We start from the raw sequence: 19510 nt of genomic DNA, 5'->3' as shown, positions 1-19510 counted from the left end.
CCTAATGAAACTTCAAAGCTTTTGCACAGCAAAGGAAACCATAAACAAGATGAAAAGACAACCCTCAGAATGGGAGAAAATATTTGCAAATGAATCAATGGCAAAGGATTAATCTCCTAAATATAGAAACAGCTCATGCAGCTCAATATTAAAGAAACAAACAACTCAATCCACAAATGGGCAGAAGACCTAAATAGACATTTCTCCAAAGAAGACATACAGATGGCCAAGAAGCACATGAAAAGCTGCTCAACATCACTAATTATTAGAGAAATGCAAATCAAAAGTACAATGAGGTATCACCTCACACCAATCAGAATGGGCATCAACAGAAAATCTACAAACAACAAATGCTGGAGATGTTGTGGAGAAAAGGGAACCCTCTTGCACTGTTGGTGGGAATGTAAATTGATACAGCCACTATGGAGAACAGTATGGAGGCTCCTTAAAAAATTAAAAATAGAATTACCATATGATCCAGCAATCCCACTACTGGGCATATACCCAGAGAAAACCATAATTCAAAAAGACACATGCATCCCAATGTTCATTGCAGCTCTATTTACAATAGCCAGGTCATGGAAGCCACCTAAATGCCCATCAACAGACGAACAGATAAAGAAGTTTTGGTACATATATACAACGGAATATTACTCGGCCATAAAAAGCAACGAAATTGAGTCATTTGTTGAGACGTGCATGGATCTAGAGACTGGCATACAGAGTGAAGTAAGTCAGAAAGAGAAAAACAAATATCGTATATTAACGCATGTATGTGGAACCTAGAAAATGGAACAGATGAACCAGTTTGCAGGGCAGAAGTTGAGGCACAGATGTAGAGAACAAACATATGGACACCAAGGGGGGAAAGTCGTGGTGTGGTGGGGATGCTGGTGTGATGAATTGGGCGATTGGGATTGACATGTATACACTGATGTGTATAAAATGGATGACTAATAAGAACCTGCAGTATAAAAAAACAAACAAAAGAAACAACTAATACTAAACTTTCTTTGGGTTATTTGTATGGAAATATGTTAATATAAATGTTTCAGACATTACATGAAATTTCTAAAAATGTTATATTTTCTGGTATAATGTTATGTCATAATTCTAGTTATTACTTTAAAATGTATATCTCAGAAATAACTAAATTTCCTTGTCAATTGCATTATTGTGAACTTTCATCAAATCTTTAACCGTGGTCATTTTTAAGTCTTTTGTCATTTACAGACAGTTCTGGGTGTACTGTGATGCTTTTGCAAATATGCTCCTATAACAGGGTTTCATCTTCAAGGAATTCAAGGAAAAGACTCTGACAAGTACAGGTTTCTGGTAACTGACTACACTGCTGAACTGAATGAATAAGCATTTTCCGAACTCTAATGGAAAACTGATGAACTCATAAAAGTGCTAACAAAAGATCAAGATGAAAAAAAACATTAATTACATGGGACTGAATGAACTGATGAGGATGATTATAATTCTTGTGACTTTCTGTTTGAATTAAAAAAAAAAAAATCCGGGAAATGTTTTCTGCCGCTATCATGGTTTGTCCGCTAAACTGCATCGTCACTGTGTCCCAGAACATGGGCATCGGCAAGAACGGGGACCTGCCCTGGCCCCCGCTCAGGAATGAATACAGGTATTTCCAAAGAATGACCACAACCTCTTCAGTAGAAGGTAAACAGAATTTGGTGATTATGGGTAGGAAAACTTGGTTCTCCATTCCAGAGAAGAATCGACCATTAAAGGACAGAATTAATACAGTTCTCAGTAGAGAACTCAAGGAACCTCCACAGGGAGCTCATTTTCTTGCCAAAAGTCTGGATGGTGCTTAAAACTTATTGAGCAACCAGAATTAACAAATACAGTGGACATGGTCTGGATAGTGGGAGGCAGTTCTGTTTATAAGGAAGCCATGAACAAGCCAGGCCATCTTAGACTATTTGTGACAAGGATCATGCAGGAATTTGAAAGTGACACATTTTTTTCCAGAAATTGATTTGGAAAAATATAAACTTATCCCAGAATATCCAGGTGTTCCTTCTGATGTCCAGGAGGAGAAAGGCATTAAGTACAAATTTGAAGTATATGAAAAGAACAATTAATGTGAAAGTGTTTTCTGATCTATTTCAAGCCTCCTCCTCCCCCAGAAAAATTATGTATTTTTTGTTGTAGAGACTTTTGTTGACTTTATATCTATGGATAATTATTTCTAAGCAAAGTACTTTTATTCCCCATTAATCTTAACTAGACTGTATCAGATACCATCTGAACATACCATCAGAAACATTTCTTGCTGTAACTTCCTGAATGCCCATCAAGAGTCAAGAATAGGTGACCAGCACTTGCCTAGGGTAGAATATCTACCAAGACAGCCCAAAGTGGGACAGTGCCCTGGTAGCATGAGTTGAAACCAGAGCCTATAGCGCTAGGAGCTAGGCAGATGGGTCCAAAGGTCAGAAATGGATTATAAACAGAAGAGCTAGCATTCGGTTATTTAAATTAGATCAAAAGAGGGACTGGGAATTACTTTATATCACATTTCTGAAAAAAATTCTCTTCACTCAGACCAGGAGTCAGTAAGTTGAAAAATCCAGGATATTCCACAGGGATAGTAAAGAGGCAGGTACGAGACTACCTTTTCGGTGGTTAAAGGAGAAGGTTTGAGACCTTAAGAAACTTTGTTCCTGATCTTCATTGAAGTTGCATGGGATGTTACAATGATAGAACAAGAATTGGCTGCTCTTTACAAAAAAGAATAATCTAATATCAAACATAATGGCTAAAATTAAAAATTCAAAGAGGTGATACACTGAGAATGAATATTGCTAGAAACCAAAATTAGTAAGTTAGAAACTAAACTTCACAGAATTAAAAAATGAAAATTAAAACATGTTTTACCCATCACGTTAGCAAAGATTTAGATTAAGTATCCAAAAAAATAGCATTTTCTGCCTTATAAATTGGTACAACCTTTTTAGAGTATAAGTTAGCAATATCAATTAAAATTCAAAATATTCTGGGTTTGGACCCAGAACTTCCACTTCTATAAATTAATCCTGAACAAAGATATGGACCCAAGAGTATTTGTTGCAACTTTTTTTTTCAAACTTAGAAACAGCCCAAATGTTGATTAATAAGAAATAACTAACCAATATGTCTATAAAATGTAACATCTGCAACAGTTAAAAAGAACGAAGTACTGACAGGAAAATGCCAAAAATTGCTAAATTAAAGAAGCAAATTGTGTATAATACTCAAAATGTTTAATAAATGTTCATGTGTGGGAAAAAGCATGCTGCCAAAAAAAAAAAAAATCCCACAAGGACTCAGAGGCAAAAAATATACAAATCAATTTTCACTGCAAAGTAAAGGAGCTGTTACAGTGGAGGATTACTGGACTGAATGTCAATATTATGACACAGTATGAGAGTGTTTCATGTTTGGTAATTGCAATCATTGTTGCTTTTGTTGTGGTCATCCATTTACAATGCTTGGCGTCAGTCTATCTCTTGTAAAAATAAAATACAGTGTGTGTGTATGAAAAACAAAGAGGGAGGAGATATGGGGATACAGGTATATGTATAGCTGATTCACTTTGTTATAAAGCAGAAACTAACATACCATGGTAAAGCAATTATACTCTAATAAAGATGTTAGAAAAAAAAAAGAAAACAAATGACTGAAGCAATAATAATGGCATCTATGCTTTCTCATCTTCACCTGATCACTGGAGATTATCATGCTCTCCTTGGAGGCAACTTTCCTTCTCTGTTACTGCATGTCCTCTCCCCAGGTAAGACTCATGCTAGAGAGAGTACATTGAGCTTATAAAAATAAATGGAGACAAGAATACTACTACTACTACTACTAATAATAAAAGGAGACACAGATCATGTGATTAGACACTAAACACAGTAAGGAGAAAAGAATCCCATTCTGGATTTCTTTCCATGAAATGTGATTCTAATTCAAAACCTCCTCAGCTAGAATCAGATCTCTGGATTTATTTCATCTCTAGTCAATGGCCAAAGAACTGGTGGCACTGACGCTGAGTCATGTGCTGTGCCTAAACAGAACTCCACTAGTGATTTCCCAAGACTCACCTTGGCATGTGCTGAGTCAGCAGTGTGCTATGCTACCCACTCCTTCAGCATGCTCTGTGCAGGGGAGCATGCTTTGCTGTGGCTTTAAGGAAAACAAAAAAACTCGGTTCCACAGCCTTCAACTCAAAATTTAAAGCATTTCAAAGCATTTTACCTTATAGAGTTACTCAACAATATTTTTATATTCATTCAGAAGTCATTTATTGAGCCCCTGTTATGTGAGAGGCCCTGGGTTTGTGCCCAGATTCATATATATGAATAAGTCGAAGCTCTGCTCTCAAGGAGTTCATAACTTAGGAGGAAACGCAGAGGGGAAACATGTCTTTGCAGTATAGCGCGCTACGAATTCAGGCACAAACAATGTACCAAGAGACATAAGGGAGTGGGTAGCCAATAGGGAGGAACGCAGCATGAAGAAAGTTCACCCAAAGAAGGGACATGAAAAGTGAATTCGGACACCAGTGTAAGAGGTTGCCAGGAAGAAAAATTAGGGAGGACAGTTCAGGCAGATGGATTAGCAAGCACAAAGGCACGGACATCTGAAAGGACATGGAGGCTTGTGAAAATAGTCTGATATTTCTGGAGCATGTGGAGTGTATAAGGTAGAGGTAGCAGAGGAGTGTGTATCCCAGATCCCAGGCCCTACCTGTCTGCAACAGAACCAGAAGAGCCTGATGTTGAGGAAACCAGGGGCTGAGGGAGGGTGGTGTCCAGTATTTCCAGAACTGGAGTAGACCACAGTATAAAAGCATGACGAAGGTCATCCCATTCACTTTCCTCACTCAACAAGTCTTAACCAACCACCTGCAATGTGCCAGGCACTGTTGCAAGGCTAGGGTTAAGAGCAAAGTCTCTGCTCTCTTGCCTTCAAGGAATTTGCATACTAATGGAGAAGAAAGTGTACAGATAATAGATGAGCAAGTGTGTAGTAAGGACTAAGAGGGAAAATAACATAGACAAAGTCATGGGAGGTGGTGCACATTTAGATGTGGGTATACAGAGAAGGATGCTCTCAGGTGGGGACAGTGAACAGAGCACTGCACTGTATGAAGTGAGGAAGAAGGGCAAGCGAATCCTGGGGGAAGAGTACTGCCCTGTGGGAATAGTGAGTGCACAGGACCTGAAGTGGGAGGGTCTTCAGTGTCTTCAAGTCGGCATAAGGAGGTCACTGTGACTGACACAAAGTAAATAAAAGGAAAGATGGCTGGAAGTGAGGCCAGAAAAGTGACATAAAGCTAGTTCGTGTAGGGCCTTATAGGCCATTTTAAGGACTTTGGATTTCGTTTTGAATGAGAAGGGAAACTAGAAAGTTTTGAGCAGGACAGTGACATGATCCGGTTTATATTATTTCTGTCCTCATCAATTAAGCAAAGTATTTAAAAGTGTCCTTTAGAATGATGAGGTCTTTTTGACCTCTGAGGTGGCAGATTCTGATCCCCTGTATAATTTATAATGGCGCATTATAATCATGCAAATATGAATTATAGGTGAAAATCCAAGCCTACATTTTTCTTTATAGTTTAATTGTAGGTCATTGCTTAAAAGCATCAGATTATAAAATCAAACATTTTCAAATGCTACAAGGACTTCTTTTTAGATTTTTCTTACAAAATTAAAATGCACATTAGAGCATGCATGCTTTTTCATCCATCTGTACATGTCTGTGTACAAAGTGCAGTAAAAGGATGCTCCCACGGAAAACGCCTCATGACAGTTCACGCTTGGAGAAGTGGTGAAGGCAGCACATCAAAGAGCAGCTGCTAAAAAGATCCCGGGCAGTGGTTGTGGTTGCTGGGCTTCAGGATGGCCCCCAGCACCTCACTCACCACTGGACCAGTGCCCTTCTGGGAAGGCACCAAAGGAAGGGATTATCATGGGCATTTGTGGAAGAGGGTCAGTGCTGGGAGCTCTAAACACACCGGGTATAACTGGTGTTCTCCACCAGCACCAACCAGAGTAAGCCCTGCTCTTCTTCCTTAACCTTCACCCTCCATCTCCTCACATAGTCAACACACACACACACACACACACACACACACACACACACACACACACTTTGTTCCTTTCTCTCTTGCACCATCTTCCTTTTTCTTTATTGATTCGGTTTTCCATCTTTGGCAGCTCCCTTTCTCTCTTTCAGACCCATGTTCAACCCATCAGGACATCCTGTTGTCTACACTTTCAAACTATTCAGAAACTTACCACATCTGAACACCTCCATTATCATTACCCTGGCCTAGGTCTACATTTCTTACCTGGATTACAGGTACAGCCTCCTAAGAGGTACCCTATTACCTCCACGTCTCCCAACCCACTCTCTATTCTTTCAACACAGCAGCCAGGTTGACATACTTAATTAGGTCCTCATCATATTTCTCAGGGTAAAAGTATTTTTAAATGACCTACGTCTCTGCACAAGGAGGCTGACTAGCATCTCTCTGAGCCCATCTCTTACCACTCTCTGCCAGAACTCTATTCACAAATATGCTAGACGCATTCCAGCCATCGGGGTTAACAATAGCTCTTGCCTCTGCCTGGAGTGCTCTTTCCCCAGATGACTAACTCCCCCACCTCAATCAAATCTTTGCTCATATATAATTTTCTCATTAAGACATTCCCCAGCTCTGTCACTCCTAACTCTTATTCTGTTTTTTTTCCCCCATAACACTTATTATCTTCTAAAGTGATACATGAGTTACTTATTATGTTTATTTTTTATTTTATTGTCTAATTCTCTCTACTAGACACAAGCTCCCCAAGGGAAGAAACTGTTTGCCTCTTTGTTCACAGATGTACCCCAGGGACATAGAAGAGTGCCTAGCATGTGTTAGATATTCAATAAATAGGTGTTAAATGAAATGTCAAATGATAGTTCCTGTGATTTTTTTGTGCTTTCAGCTCAGGTTTTCTTGGTCTCTCATTCTTCCTGAAGTTTCTGTACATTTCACAAATAGATATTGAAATGAGGTTTCTCCAAAAGCCTTCAAAGAAGGGGACCAAACTCTGCAATGTTTTCTACTGCCTGCCATCTTGAAATTGAATTCTTCGGCTTCAACTGTAGTGCATAGAAAGACTCCAACTCAAGACATCCAGTTTCTATTCTTGGCACTGCTCTTAACTGTATGACCTTAGTAAACTTTCTTCAACTATTATTTTCCTCAACTGTAAGATGACAGGAGCGGGGGGAGGGGTGGGCAGGGAGAGGAGATTCACTTAAATGGTCTCTAAAGTCAAATGCAGCTCTCACATGATTTGTTATGTCTCAGAGGTACTACATCAAAGTGATGCTTTTTCCCCTTCTTATTCTCTTTCTCTTGCATTTGATAAGAAAAACCACTGCCTGGGTTGGGGGAGCGGGGGTGAGGTATTTGGGTGAAGGTGGTCCAAAGGTATAAACTTCTAGTTATAAGATAAATAAGTTCTGAGGATATAATGTACAGCATGGTGACTATACTGTATTGAATATCTAATAGCTGCTAAGAGAATAGATCTCAAAGGTTCACATCACAAGGGGGAAAAATTGTAACTATGTGAGGTGATGGATGTGAACTAATCTTATTGTGGTGATCATTTTGCAATTTATACATATATCAAAACATTATGCTATACACCTTAAATTTATACAATGTTACATGTCAATTGTATCTCAATAAAACTGAAAAAAAAAAAAGAAAAGAAAAACCATTTTCTCAAGCTCAACATCCTTTCTGATCAAAATCTTTGCTACATATCAACCTATCTGCCCTTATCTTTTCAGGTCAACTCTGAGGTGTGTCTTTCCTTTGATGACTCTGGACTCTACAGTCGAGAGCAAACTACTTCACAGCAAGAACAAAGTATTTATGAGCTAAGTTCCTAGAGCGGAATTTTTTAAATTTTGTAAAAGTAGTACTTTTAAAGAGATTAGAGTTCTAAATATGCCATCTAATGAGTTTATATTATTATTTTGCTACAATAAGATGTTAATTACAGTATGCTGTGTTTTTAAAAGACTGAATCCTTGATGACAATAAGGAAACTATTTAAAAACAGCACATTTCAAAAGTTAGCGTAATAGGTCTAAATCTTATTATATTACTTCATTTAAATGTGTGTGTGTATATCAGAATACCACACAATATATTCTAACTAGGAAAATATAAGTATATATATTCAAACTAAATATATATGTGTGTGTATATATACACATATATGTATATAATATCTAATTATATATATATATCCCTAGTCCATAAAGTTAATTCATTTAATTACAGTTTTAAATGTGACATTTAGTAAGTTTATATTGCTTTAGTACATTAAAATGTCAATGTTAACTTTAGAATTCTGTTAAAAAAAAGAGTATTTTAAGGGACTAAGGGACTTTCCTTGCTTAAGATGTGTCATAGAACCAGTAATAGTTCTGACTAATTCAGAGATATTACTCAATGTTTCTCTGAGCTGAGAGTTCAGAGAAATATCCTTCTCAATGGTAGCTCTTCCTGGTTTGGGACACTGTCAATGAGTGTCATGTTATTATATTTATACCATTATATTTGGTATTTCTCTGAATGTGGAGAGATGCTAGCTTCCCAGGCAAAAATCCTATACTCAAGTATAGCAAGCTGGGAAAAATTATAAGATTGCTAGTCTATCAAAATGGATAAAGTGATTCTTATCTAATTACCATATAAAAACACAGTGGTAATAGAATTAAGAGATTTGCTTTTGTTGAACTCTACACTGAAATTTGGTTTAGAAAAATTAACAAACCAGAATTAGGAGACATAATTAGTTTGGAATTTTTAGATGTCATTTAAGAGTTAATATTTAAATTTTATTAAAATGAACATTCTTTTGCTTTGAAATATAGAAAGAAATGTATATATGTTTATATGTGTCCCTTTCTAGTCATTATTTTATGAAAGTATATAAATACCATGTATTTTAATATGCCAAAATGTGGCTATAATTTTGCAGCAGTGGTTTTCAAGAAATATTTTATTATGATGCCAAATGTGGGTCCAGTAACTTACAGATGGTCTTATGTCTTTAGTTTTATAAGTATTGGTAAATCAGTTCTTCCTAATTTGTAAAAGCTAGGGCTGGAAAGGAACAGTTGCTGTGCCACTCTCCAATTAACAAAGTACCCACTCGCAGGTAACCAATGCTGAGCCCAAATAGAAAGAACTAGGATCTTCCCTAGGGTAATGCACTGCAATAACTGATTCCTTCATGAATCCCTTCAAAACTGTCTGTGGCTATACAAGTAGAATGTGGTTTTTCCTTATGGTTAAGTGGGCACCTACAAAGATGCTAATTCCACAGCAGACTTTACACTCTCTCTCACATCTGCCTACCTTATTACTCCTTTACTCTCTCCCCTCCTTTCTTCCTCCCCTCCTCCCTTCTTTCCTCTCTTCCTTCTTTCTTTTCTTTTCTTTCTTTTCTTTCCTTTTTCTAATCTGTCTTTTTTTAGACCGATTTATTCTTAAAAGACATGAAAATAATTTAAAAAGAATTTGGAAAAACATATCGGAACACAAATTTTTCACCTTTGTTCCTTAGGTAAAGACCAACTGAATAACTGAGGAAGGAAGTCCATTCAGAGAGAACACAGTCCACATACGCAGGCAGGAGGCAGAACAAGCCCCTGCAACATGTATCTTTCCAAACCTTTGTTTATTTTCATTTCTATAGCAACCTGGTGGTTGTAAAATATTGCCATAATGAAAATAGAACACAAATGACAGTAAAATGTTCTTATAACTCAAATAGCAGAGAATTGTTTACAGAATTCGGAAATGCTGATTTTTTTTTTTAAATGGGCTCATAGCAGGAAAAATTTCTACCTAAGTCAATAGTAAATTTCCCCTCCAGAGGGACAATGAGATGCTCGTGACACGTGCACTTTGGAAACTTAATTATGTGCCCATTTCTTGCTATTACTTTCTTTAACCAAAAAAATCCCTAAAGAGATTTTACTACCATCAAATCAGTCATAGGGATTTCTCTGCTTTCAGTGGGGTGCAATGTGGGGTTTAGTATACATGTTGCATTTCCCGTCACCCTATGAGCACAGAATATTCTTTTTTGTAAAGTTTTAAATGAGCCTCTCTTTGGTCTTTGCACAAGTGATTGCATTCCATAAAATATTATTACATAAAGCCAAAGCACCCTGGCTAGACATTAAACTCAGTATTATAATAAAATCCAATTGAGAATACACACACACACACACACACACACACACACACACACACACACACACACACACACACACACACACACACACACACACACACACACACACACACACACACACACACACGCACTTTGAAGAGAATTTTAGCCTTTACATTTCTTCTCAAAAGAAGAGAAGATAGGGCTTCCCTGGTGGCGCAGTGGTTGAGAGTCCGCCTGCCGATTAAGGGGACACGGGTTCGTGCCCCGGTCCGGGAAGACCCCACATGCCGCAGAGCGGCTGGGCCCGTGAGCCATGGCCGCTGAGCCTGCGTGTCCGGAGCCTGTGCTCCGCAACGGGAGATGCCACAACAGTGAGAGGAGAGGCCCGCGTACCGCAAAAAAAAAAAAAAAAAAAAAAGAGAAGATAGAGCTTTGTAGGCATAAAAAGAAAGAAAAAGAAAGGTCAAACATTACTGTAACTAAATGTTCTGTGGTTTGCAGAATTCACAAAACAAATTACAGCATGACATCCTTTTCAAGGAACTGTTTGTGTCTTCGGAAAAAGTGTGTATTATTTTTGGTGAACTCTACCTTTTGATGTGGCCTTTCTGAGGGAAGCAGCATCGTCAAGATTTTTTCTTTTAATTGCGTAACACTACGAGATGAACAAGACAAAAGGCAAGTTCATTTAGTAATTTAAATCCCTGAGGCACAGCCAGAAAGAGACTGAGAAGGAAGGACCTAGGAGCTGAATGGAGCTCTGAAGTGCAAGTCATTATCTCCTCAGTCAGGAGACCAGTCCAAGATCAAGGAGTTCTAATTTTATTCATATCTAAAATGACAGGAAGGTAGGATTTACCCCAAAGATAAAGAAATAGTTCATTTATGTTGGAGGCAAGCTAACTCTTTACTTCTAGCAACAACGATAAAATTATCAGCCATTTTGACAATGTACCATATGCCAGGCATGGAGTTAGTTTATACATTATCTAATGCTATAATGCCTACAACATATCTGAAATTATGTATTTTGATTCCTCATTTTATAGATAGTGGAAGCTCAGTGAAGTTAAAAAAGTTTTATCCAAGGTGACTGAGCAGGTAACAGCATGAATTGGGGTTCAAACCAAGATCTGTCTGATTCCAAGGACCATATTCTCAGGAACTTGACAATTTCCCTCCTTTTAACTTCATTATTGGATGAAAAATTAATGTTTCTAAATGCTATGATTCTATGAGGAGATAAAGGCATATCACGTGTATCAAACTAATCACTTCAATGTTTCTGTGAATTAGAAGTAAAGCAGGTAGGCCACGCCCCATTTTACAGGAGACGGTAGAACCAAGGCTGGCTGTGAACATTTAATCAGCAGCAACTTATTTCCAGCCACAATGTTCATTCCATCAGTAAGTATGGGCTTTCCATGGTGGTCTGAGAGATTAATTGACATTTACTGTTTTATTAGTTATGACAAAGGTATACCACTGATGAGTTAAACTATGGATTGTCATTTGAGTTAGTAGAAAGCAATCTGTAAGTACACTCAAAAATTCCATATAAGAAGTGAAAAAATATCTGATCATCCACTTTTCCAAATAACCAGACGTCTGGCTCCGTATACACAAATAGCTAGCTATCTGATTATTTTAATTTTTTTTAAAAAACTGGTTGTTATGGTGGCTCATGGATGCTACTATAGTGATAAAGAGACATACTGAAGGAGCTGCTGAATACCTGGCAGAACCCCAGATTCCAATGGATAAAAAGCTTGAAGACTCATCTTCTTTTGTGCATGTATATTTGTCTTACAACCAAATAATCCTCTACAGTCATCTGTACAGCAATTCTGCACCCTCATATCAAAAAAGATTTAATTTACTTTAAAAAATCTTCCCAAGTAGCAGATATCTAAAAATATTTCAAACTGGTTTTACATGTCACGTTCCCATTTGAAAACGAAGCTGAAGCGAACTCTGCCAAGGTCGTCTATGCATCAGTTTGTTCATTTGTTCATTCATTCATTTATCTGGCCAAGCATTCATTGAAGATCTACACTGAATCTCTTTGCAAAGGGCTGTATTCCATACTATTAAGACAGGTTCTTATACTTAAGAAGCTCACATGGCACGTGTGAAACAGATCTGTAAACAAATTTCCCCCAGTTCAAAGTGATAAGTTCTTTTATACAGATAAAGATTTTTTTCTCCCATTCAAAATGATTAAGTACTCTAAAAAACATAGCTATGTATGTAGATAAAGAAAAGGAAGTTATTAATTGTCTCTTGGGAATAGAGGAAAGGCTTTATAGATAAAATAATATGAGCTGGGTGCTTAAACAGTGGCTCAGTAGATTTCAAAATCCTCAAAAAACAACCAACAGCAAAAAACACATTTCACTTTGTAAACCAATACACACACACAGCTAAAACATAAGTTTCATAAAATAATACGTACACTCTTACGTTTTCTACTATATTCCATTCCATTCCCAGAATGCCAGTCTTGACCCACTAAATTGACTTTATAACCTTTGAATGAGCTGCAACTCACAGTATAAAAAATACAAGTTCAAAGGAAGAAAAGCAGTTATCCATTTGAAGAAAATATATCCAAAGGGAACAGCATGTGTAAGTCATGGTATTACAGAAGCCATCACGTAGAGAAAATGGTAAACATTTCAGTGGAGTTGAATCATGACTGGCATGGGGGTGAAGAGTTGAAAACTGGATTGGAAGACTCAAAGACAGAAAGGAAAAGATAAGGCTGAGAGGTAGGAGAAGAATGTAGGACCAGACTGTGAATAATCAGACTGTTATTTACTTTTGAGGAATATAGGCTTTATGGTGTGACAACAGTGATAGAGCATGCTAAAGTGGGAAACAGAGCATGCTACAACAGTGATAGAGCATGCTAAAGTGGGAAACAGCATGCTACCCTTGCTTTAGGGAAAGACAGTAATGGCGAGAAAAGACCAGACTGCAATGAGACAGGTGGCAGGGAAAATAATAAAAGCCTCAGCCAAGGTAGTGGCAGTGGGGATGGATAGCAAGGAGCAATTTTAAGAGTTATTCCTAAGAAGGGATTTGAGTTAAAAACAACAACAACAGGGCTTCCCTGGTGGTGCAGTGGTTGAGAGCCCGTCTGCTGATACAGGGGACACGGGTTCGTGCCCCGGTCCGGGAAGATCCCACATGCCGCGGAGCGGCTGGGCCCGTGAGCCATGGCTGCCGAGTGTGCACGTCCAGAGCCTGTGCTCCGCAACGGGAGAGGCCACAACAGTGAGAGGCCCACGTACCACACAAAAACAAAACAAACCAAAACAACAACAACAACAAAAAAAAAAAAACAAAAAAAAAAATAACTGGCAATACAGCACACAGTCCTAGTAAAACTGGAACAAAATATATAGCATAGTTAAGATGAAATACAAAATAAAATTGTTCTCATTTGAAAAATTTAAAGCAACCATTCATAAGAATTTATGTATTCAACTAAATATTCTTAAAAATGCAAACAGTTCTTTAAAACTATTCAGAATTGACATGGAATGAATTCATATGAATGGCCATTAAATATCTGAAAAAGTATCCACCTTATTAGTAATCAGAGAAATGTAAATTAACAAAAAATATGCCATTTCCTGCTTATCAGTTGGTAAAGTAGTTTTTAAAAACACGAATATTTTATATTGGTAAAGGTGAGTTGAAATTGGGACTTGCATGTGTTACTGATGGGGTTATAAATTTTTAAGATCTCTTCTGGAAATCAGTTGGGCAGTCTGTATCAAGAAACTTAAAAAAATTATATCCGTTAACTCATAACTCAACTTCTACAATTTTTTCTTTAAGGAAAGAGTCAGATTTAATGAAGACAAACTTAAGTCTGATCAATATTTAAAAATATGAGAAACTGAAAATGGGCTAAATGTCCATCATTAGGGAAGTGATTAAATAATATTATGTAGCTCTTAGAAATTATGTTGTGATTTGACCTAAATAATAGAAGGGTTTATATTCATAATTTGAATTTAATTATGTTTTAAAGAATAATTAATGACATGTAGAAAATGCTTGTAGTGCTGATGTTAAAATGCAGGCGTCAAAATACATGTGAAAGATAATGAAAATATACAAAATTATTAGAGATTACACCTATACTCTGGGATTCCAAGAAATATTTTTATTTTATTCTTTATACTTTCCTTTATTTTCCACATTTTCTGTAATGAACAAATATTACTTTTATAATCAGATAGTATAAAAGACTTGTCAGTATTATTAGTAATTAAAAATTACAATCATTTTACACATTTACTAATAAGCAGAGATTTTTTATTATATTTTCTCTTTCATTAAATGGGGATGAAAAAACACTACCTCCCAGAGTTTGGGAGATTAAATGTGATCATATAAGAGAAAATGCTATTTTAAAAGTCCTATACATTTCCATAAAAACATTATATACGAATTTTTCTACTATTACATCTTTTAGCTGAGACATTAGATTAGTATGACTAAGATGGCTTCTGGACAACAAAGAATTTCTCCAATGGGCATTTGCAACCAGAATCAAAGTCAAAATTCTAGAAATCTTACAAGGATTCCAATTTAATTTCCTCAAAAGGAACATAATTTAAATGAAGGTTTAATATTTACTCAAAATATAATTATATTGTTAACTAAATGTCAGAATTTTTATATTGTCATATTCATCCTAAAATCATTACACTATCTTTTGTGAAAAGGATTACGGGTGATGATCCTTTTGTATCTCCGTTTTCCAACTTTTTTCTAACATAATTATATTCTCGGTACCAGCCCAAATTATGAATATAAGCCCTTCTATTATTTGGGTCAAATTCCTAGACATACAGGGAACTTGAAACAAAACGTTGGGCACTCTACCTTTTGGGGAGCAGAAGGAAGAAGCCAGATAAGAAAAAACAAAAGACAATAAGCCTTTAAAATTATAGGAAGAGATCCAGGAGACCACAGCGTTATAAAAAGCAGGAGGGATACAAATTTCAAGACAGATATTATCAAGTTACCGTGAGCTTGAGAAAGATGATAGTAGGCCAAAAAAAGTCATTGGTACTTTGCATTTGATAAACAGGTACTATCCTAAAGAATAGTTTTCATATAGAATGGAAACAATTTGAATGAATGATGATGATATCTAAATAACTAGACATAGGGAGCTATTTTCAAAACAAACACACTTTGGCCTAAAACAATTCTACAACAACATTCACTTATAGCCCATGATACATGTATATTATGTATATATCGGTGTGCATCCTCATGGATTCTAAAGAAGCCCTAGAAGCCCATTATAAGGTATGGCTGAAGCAGGGAGAAAATGTCCTGGAGAAGAGAAATCTCTGGTTACAGCCCCTTTCAGGCAGTCTTTTCTGAGGCTTCTGACCCTCACAGTGTATTTTTCACCTAATTTCCAGGAAGATTTACACTTTGTGTGACTGAGAATTGTGATACCCTAATGTGATGTGTAATTCTCAGAATATATTATACTGCATACTATAATATCCAGGTATAGCTTTTAAAAATGTATTTGTGGTGATTTCCATTAAAAGTTGGAGATCAAGTCTTTAATCAATTAGCATATTCTTTCTTGAAGGAAAAAAAAAAAACCTCTTTAGAATCTTTTCCAAGAACAAAACATCCTGAAAGATAGGAAAAGAACAGAAAATCTGTATTTTGCTAGTGTCCTGATAAAAATAAACCATAATTCTTACACAGAGGCAAAGCACTTAGTTGATTAGATCCTTAAATGTATGTTGATATTTACTATTAAAGATTAGAAGCAATATAAAAGCAGAGTACAAGACTTAATCTAAATTCTTCTCTAGGTATTTATTGTAACTATAGAGTGTGGCCTTAACACTTTAGAAAGCCTACTTCAAAATAGTAGTAAGAACAGCAAATGGCACTGAGTTTGTGTCAGGCCCTATTCTGAGTGCCTCACTTATATAAATTCATCTGTTCCACACAGAATCCTGGAAAGTATTTCTATTAATTTTTTCATTTTGCAGATGTGAAAAAGAGAGGCACAGATGGCTTAACTAACTTGCCCAAGGTCGCAGGCAGTAAGTAGAGGAGCTGAGGTTTGAAACCAGGCGGTCTGGTTCCTAAGCTCAGGATCTCAATAATTTAGGTAATTAGGTAACCTGTTCTACAATACTGTGGCAAACTAGAAAATGGTTCCCCAAACAGAAATAGTTTGAACCCAAATTGACGTTACACTTGATTATACTGTTCACATTAACCAGAAAAATGTTAATGGAAAACAATTGATTAAATTGCTGTGGTATCTCCAAAGGAAAAGGCACATGGAATTCTTTGTTTCCTATCATTTATATTACAAACTAACAAACTGAAATTAAGGGAAGATGCTAATGCTTTGTAGAAAACAGACTTCTTACCCACTCAGAGTTCAGGAGAAAAAAGAAAAATAGAGGTTTGTGTCTACATAGTTTCTAAAATCAATCACAATGACACCCTTTGGAAGCCGTTTCTATGTAGTGGCCATGAGTGGTGAGAAGACTGCCACGTGGTCAACTCTGACTGCTCATCATAATGTCCAAAATAGCAAAATGCATTCTGATTTTTAAGGTTTATTTAGGGAAAGGATTCTGATTTTTAGGGTTAGTTTATGAGTTAGATTCAAAATCTAACCAGTTACTCAGTTTCTTGGGGGCTACAAGTCTTTTGCCTGAACCTATGATGCAATAACTCTCAAGACCAAAATGTTATAAGAGCACCTTCTGTTTAAAACATGCATTTTAAGAGAACAGCAGGATTCAGCTCCCCTAACCAACAGCCCTTACTACAAAGATACAACAGATGTTGGTCTGTGTGCAAAGCAAACATCAGCCTTGCTAATGTGGTCTGTGCTGAATTCTTGGTAATTAGACATTTATCCCAGTGCAGAGTCAAGGTCATTAGAGTGAAAGGCTGTAATGCTTACAATTATTTTGCCCCTCATGTTTCTCTGCATGAAGTCAGGGACGGCAGTGCACAAGAGTGAAAGAAGAAATGTTTCCATTACTGCAAAGGTCTCTTGGTACTACAGAGGCTGGGAAACAGAGACTGAGTCAGTAGTAGAATCAGCTACCGTTTGGTTAGACAGCTTGACCTGAATCTGGCCACCCTTTCCCCATTTTCTCCCCTCCCCCTATGCCTTCTGACCTATACAAGGGAAACATTAACCGACAGAATGGCAAGCAAAAAAGCAAGGGGCTAGCAACCACAGCCTAATTAAATTTAACATATTAAGAAGTGGTGAAACCACAGGCAGCTGAAAAGGAGTGCTCAAGTTCAGCACAGCCACCATTTCTAAACACAGTGGGTGTAGTGAACTATGAACAGTATCTGCAGAGGGCAAGCAGGAAAGCAGTGCTCACGGCGAAGTCTTAAAGCACAACGGTCTCTTCAAATGATAGGAATAAGGAGACTAGGGCTACTGACAATGGCTGGATTAAAAAACATATATATTGCAACTTTTCTCTCTACATAGAGAACATGTACAATTATGTCAGATTCACAGAAGATAGCCACTAATTAATTAGTCAAGCTTTCAAACTCCCTTCTTTACAAAAACAATGCTGGGGAACAACAGATCTTTTGGGGATGCACATTTATAAAAATGTGCTGTGTGTAATCTAGTTTAAAGAGCCCTGGGCTTGAACTCAGACAGCTGTATTTGAAACCAGGCTCTGCCATTCACTGGTTGTGTGGTGGAGGCATGTACTTTTACTTCTCTAGTTTCAGACTCTGCCTTTGGAAAGAAGATTGTAGTGGGATTAAAGGATCCCTTCTAGGTAATTCCATCCATCTCTGAAATCTGACATCAATCACTTCAGCAACCAATTGCATCTGTTTTCCCATTATGTTATAAAAGCATTATTTTAAACGTTGATGATATTCAAAATATTTAACAATCACAACATAAGATGACTAATTTGTACAGACACTGACCACACTGCCTTCTTTGGAGGGTTTAGATGCACTGACAAAATATACAGACCATAAAAGCTATGATGTCAATGACCATGATAAATGCCAATGACCAATTTTTATAAAATGTAGCCGTAGCAACTGAAAATAATGGTATTTAATATTTTTGCTTTCTCCTTGCGGTAGTGGGTCCTTACTCTCACTCATTTTTAAAAATTACCCCTGATTTGATTATTTACTCCCCTATTAGGCTTTTTACATCTTCCTCCATTAATTTGCTTTTATTTTAGCATTTCATTCTTAAGTGTTTGTACTCTGTCCTCACTTCCTTTGGTCTCTTTCCTTTTATTGGTCTTCGCTTAGCCATTTCTATCCTTTCTTTACTCACCTACTGATGTTCTTTTCTGTCTAAATGATAATGTTCTTGAAGCCTCATAGACTTATTTTCTATGCTATAAGATACAATAACAGTCTCAGGACACATTAAATGACCATCACCAACATCATTACAATCACCATCACTACCACAAGTCCCACAAGAATATCATTCTCTTAATATCTATATACATCAAAAATGAAAATATAATATTTCAGTTGCTAATGGATGGCAGTGTAATGACATATCGACCAGCAGAGAGAACTAGGCATTTCTCAGAAATGTGTTGTAAAAGTTCCTTTTCATTTTATTTTCTTGTCCTGCATATTGGTAGGTAGCTGCTACCTTACATGCTTACCAAATAGCCAGAGATAAATCACATTAGGCACATTTCTGGTACATATCTGGTGAAATGTGCCCACATCAATGGACAAAAAGATATTTAAAAATAAAAATATTATTCAGTTTTACTCCCTTAATCTTTACTTCAAAAAGTCTTCCAAAAATAGATTACTGTTTACTCATACTAGTGGATTAAAACTATGTCAATATGTTCCTAGCGAGTAAACTTTTTCCTTGGCTAATTCTGTTTTTTCTAAATGTCACAATCAGCTGGATAAATTACAGTTCAATCAGCAGTTGAGAAAACCAGACATGTGAATTATTCTTTAATGTTTTTTCAGTTCCATAACTTCTGAGAAAAATTCCAATCAACTGATTTTTTTAAAAAAATCTATTCATTTGACTAATTTGATTTCCATGGAATTAGTGTTATATAGGAATAGGTAAATATATGCTATTGAAATCTAAGAGTTGAAAAGAGTCTTTCTGCTGCTTTATAAGGTCTATTAAAATGACTAGTTCTGGGCTTCCCTGCTTGAGC

At 36.7% G+C, this 19510-nt stretch overlaps 1 protein-coding gene and 1 pseudogene across 1 annotated transcript in view; one reads left to right on the top strand and one right to left on the bottom strand.

Moving 5' to 3' along the window:
- Positions 1-19510, bottom strand: part of HDAC9 (histone deacetylase 9) — a 586393-nt gene that overhangs the window by 167203 nt on the left and 399680 nt on the right. The gene's annotated exons all lie outside the window — the stretch shown is intronic.
- On the top strand, positions 1548-2248 carry LOC132524284 (dihydrofolate reductase-like; annotated as a pseudogene).

Source organism: Lagenorhynchus albirostris, chromosome 8, assembly GCF_949774975.1.
Source record: "Lagenorhynchus albirostris chromosome 8, mLagAlb1.1, whole genome shotgun sequence".
NCBI classification, from domain to species: Eukaryota; Metazoa; Chordata; class Mammalia; order Artiodactyla; family Delphinidae; genus Lagenorhynchus; species Lagenorhynchus albirostris.
This window is presented reverse-complemented; position numbering and strand designations above follow the sequence as displayed.